The sequence below is a fragment of the Polyodon spathula genome, chromosome 39, assembly GCF_017654505.1.
Source record: "Polyodon spathula isolate WHYD16114869_AA chromosome 39, ASM1765450v1, whole genome shotgun sequence".
Classification (NCBI taxonomy): Eukaryota; Metazoa; Chordata; class Actinopteri; order Acipenseriformes; family Polyodontidae; genus Polyodon; species Polyodon spathula.
The window spans coordinates 4270552-4275215 of NC_054572.1; positions in this window are offsets into that span (position 1 = coordinate 4270552).

Consider the following 4664-nt stretch of genomic DNA (forward strand, 5'->3'; position numbering starts at 1 on the left):
GGCACTTTAAGACAATTCACCGAACCAGTCAGTCAGATCAGTCAAGCTTCGTACGAGACAAAAAAGTAACGTGCTACAAAGACTGCATATTCCTAATTCTGACTTGAGCATTGCAGTTAGTCAATCTCCCCCCCCCCCCCCCCCCCCCCCCCCCCCCCCCCCCCCCCCCACCGGACGTCGTGCAGTCCGTTTTCGGGAGATGTCATATCAGAGAAGGCATCTGTATCTGTGATCGTGTCCTATCCCAGAGCTGGCTGCTACAAGTAACGCCTTCTCCAAATCTTTCACACATGCGCATTCATTTGCAGTCCATTATAACTTAATTTTATTTTTTTAAACGTCCTGTGGTTGGTTTCTGGATTATCAGACTACACAGAGTCAGCTTGATGTAATTGCTCAACATTGTATTGTAACAGTATACGTTACTTGTCGTGGATTAGTACATTATGTTTCATTTACTATTAATTATTATTTTATACTGATGACTTCATTTACATGGGTAACACTTTAAAATAAGTGTCTGTAATTCGTGATGCATCACGTATGAACTCATTTATCAGAATGATAAAATAGGAATTCATGATGAATACACTTCTAATTCTAATGATGTAATTCCGTGTTTTCAATTCATCGAGAATTACTTATGAACCGACCCTTATTTTAAAGTGTTACCATGTATTTCATACAGCGTTGACAAGGCTGTTCACCCTTCTTTGCATACAGACAGCATGGCGTTCGCCTCCACTAACAAGGGCAGCAACTTTTCAGAGCTCTGCTGGACCGTGCGGGATTTGCACAGATTTCAGCGGGTGGAGCTTAGTGACGTCACGCAGCAGCCCTCCAAGAACGCGCGTCTGTGCAGAACTGCGGGAATCTGCGCTATAAGAGCACGACCGGTGTGTGTCAGAGACTGGGTGAGTGCGAGAGAGAGTGAAACAAAGGCAAAGCTACCAACCGGCCCGATTTACTAGGGACTGTCCCCTTTTAGGGAGAACGTCCTGGTGTCCCCACAGGTTTAGTAAAATGTTACTTTTGTCCCGCTTTTGGGTAGTTGTCCCATCTATGTCCCATTTTTCATGAATGTCTGTGTTTGGCCATTGGCCATAGGCACTACCATGATCGACTGCGGTAAATCTAAAGGGGAGAGACAGAGAGTCTGGGGCCCAGATTTATAAAAGGACTGAGCATGTTTTACCACCGGAAAATGGTAACTGAGGGTTCTGAATTCTTGGATGGGATTTATAAACACACGCAATGGCGTAAACACGCAATTAATACAGGATTTGTGGGGGCAGTGTGTCTGCGCTTTGTCCCTTGATGCATCTGTAATTCTGTATATGCATATGTAATTCTGTATATGCATATGCAATTCTGTATATGCATATGCAATTCTGTATATGCATATGTAATTCTGTATATGCATATGCAATTCTGTGGTGTTTACGAATGTAGTGCGGTGCTGTTCCGGCTTTAGTGCTGGCGCTCGGCGACAACTCCTGAACCATGTTAGCCATCTAGTGTAGTGTTACATACAAGACGATTACACACACAGACAAACAAACTAAAAACACTCACGATACTGTTTCACAAAGTGTTACGGGGCCTCTCACAGTCCTTCTCGGTTCTTTCCATGTAAACCAATGTGAAGGAAGAGATTGCGATTCTCTGTCCCATTTTATGCTGTCGCACATAACTCCTTGTTAAACGAGTGCAACCGCCCCTCCAATCTGCAGCTGCAACGTTGTTTCCCTTTCTGGTCAATGCATTATTGCAACGGAATCTCAATCCCTTCCTGGCTGGCCGACTTCCCTTGAACCCTGGGGAAAAAACTCTGTTCTCGCTGCTTAGCGCCTTTGCAGGTTGGAAGGGAGATTTACAACCAAGAATCATTGTATTTCTGTCACAGGCCCACACAGAACCCAGCAGTTTGCCCACCTAGAGCCCAAGCCAAGCCTAACCACATGGGGCTCAGTTGGAGTACACAGAATTGTGAGCTATGAACATAATTTGTGTTCAGACAGGGGCAACATAATTGTGTGGTTAAATCAACAGACAACTGAATAATGCAATTTTCTAACACAGTTCAGTTATTGTAACACTTTGTGATGTTTGTTAATTTTACCACAAAGTAGTTTTGTCCCTGTTTGAAAATGATTTGTTCGTTTTTTAAGTGTACATTTATATGGCCCGCCATACAATTTCCATACCCTGATGTGGCTTTCAGTCCTTAAAGTTTGCCCACCCCTGACTTAACTTGACTCATAATTGAACTAATAATTAGCTTAATTAGACCGTTATACTTGTTTTATGCTCTTAAACAGTTGCAGATTTGTAGGTAGCTAAAACAATATAAGCTGATGTGGATTTATTTTTAAATATTCACTGTCCTGGTCACAAAAGAAAAGTTTGTGGGGAATAATAGCCATTTTCTATACTTTTGAGGCATAAGCAATTAGGAAATAACACTTACTACCCAGGAACAAAAATTGTGTTACATAGTGTAATTGGTTTAAACTCACCATGTTTATCTGTTTGTCCTCTGTTTGTTAGCGTCTGTTTCATGTAGTGTTAATCCATTTTGTTTGTCTGTTTGTTTGGTCAATGTGCCCTTTGTTTTGTTTAAAACCTTTTGTTTGTTATTATTATTATTTAATAAAACTCTGGACGCCGTAGTGTCACAGATTCACCGCCATTCCTAATTGTTTGGAGTCTGCATTTCTGGTCTGACGTCACTCCTACAAAGCCATCCTGTTCAAACCTGCCCAGATACCATTGCTGGTACAGGGCTCCAGGACTAAATATCACTTCCGGCTCTGTGTGCTGAATTCTGGTCCATCCCTAAGCTCCACCCACTACCCTCCCACACATACACATTTATTTCTTTATCTATCTTGATATTTAGTTATTTATTTTTCACTGTCAGATATAAACACTGCCATTTTCTACTGTATAAAACAAAAATAAATACTCAACCGTTCTTGTTCAATTGCATATTAGTGAAGATTTTTGTACATAAAGGTTGTCATGCTTTCATTTAATTTTAGTTTCAGATTATAAAATATATTGCAACGACCCGGATAATTGCTTTATTGCAGGATGTGTTGTCTGTTCAGTTTGTCTTGTCTGTCTTTTATGTTACATGTATTGTAAGGGGAACAGGTCATGCCGTTACTCAGCATGGGAAGGGGAAGTGAGTGAGTGAGTGAGTGGGTGATTGAGTGAGTGGGTGGGTGAGTGAGTGGGTGAGTGGGGAGAATGTGTCTTGCTGTTTTTGGAAGTTGTGGATCATGGATGACTGAGTGATGAGCCAGAAAGCTGAACTTGAATGAGAAACTGTGGGTGTGACTGAGTAAGCGCGTGAGCGGTGACAGGAGAGAAGATGCAGTGAAAGTGCCAAGACTAAAACATAAGGTTATTATTTTGGTGCCATGAATTCCGGCCCCTGACAGGAATCTCTGTAGTTTCAAATAAAACAAACATTTTGAGAATTCAACTCCCTGAGTACTACATCCTAAACATGAAAACGTTACAATGTACTAAATGAATGGATAGAGCTTATTATGAGAGGTCGCAAAATCAGGCTTGTGTTTTTCAGGCAAAATAAAGCGGTTCGAACTTGCATCAAAAACACAAGCCAAGTTAGTAGAAACAATTGGGGCAACCTTGACTCTTTAAATGGCCGGGCACTTTTGATAACTTGTCGTTTTCTGACATTTCCAATGTGTTTTTGTTTCAGATTATAAAACACATATCCTACTCCACTTACCCTTGAGTTTTCACAGTGCTGTGATGCTGTGTGAATTATTAAACCCTGTTTTCAGAGAACCGCTTGTTCAGTTGTGATGACGCTTGCCAGGTCTTTTTTCTAAACTCTAATCTGGCACCAGTATATGAGGCAACATGTGAGTAAACAGAGGATGCCTGTCTGTATGTCATAACTATACATAACTAGAGAACCACCTTGCCAGTTCTGATGAAGCTTGAATAGGGCATTCCTTGATACACATTGTTAAGAGCTTCATGATCTGGGTGTATATGGACCTATCTTGTATGTATGTACAGGGTTTTAGATAGTAAGTTTACCACATGAGATATGGTGCGCTGATATCGTAAACTTACTTTCTAGTCACCCTGTATGTAAATTGTATATTTGTGTGTTTTGGGAATATAGGGTTGGCAGGGAGTGGACTAAAATCCTCCCTGCCATAAATACGCGTGTGAATCTGGCTGGAGCCTGAATTGAATCAATCAATCAATCTTTATTTTATACAGCGCCTTTCATAGTGGAACACCATCACAAAGAGCTTTACAAGATGCAGTGATGAATGGTTATTCAGGCTCCAGCCGCATGGTATTTAAGGAGGTGAAAATCCTTTGTTTGGGGGTTGGTGTGTAGGTGAGTGGAACCTAAGTTTGGAGCTTTGTATATGTACTGTGTTTGGAAGTCTGTAGTGAAGGGGAATGCCCAGTCTACAGTCGCTTTTTGTCTTGTTTTGTTTTATTTTTGGCCCTGTATATTTGTTCCTGTTTTTGTTTAGTTAAGCGTGTGAAAGTGTTTTAAACTGCAGCTTCTTGTCTTGTCTTCTTGTCTCATTCCTGCCGATAACATTTGAGGCCTGATACTATCCGGTCACAGTATTCAGTTGTGATAACCCTTGGACTGG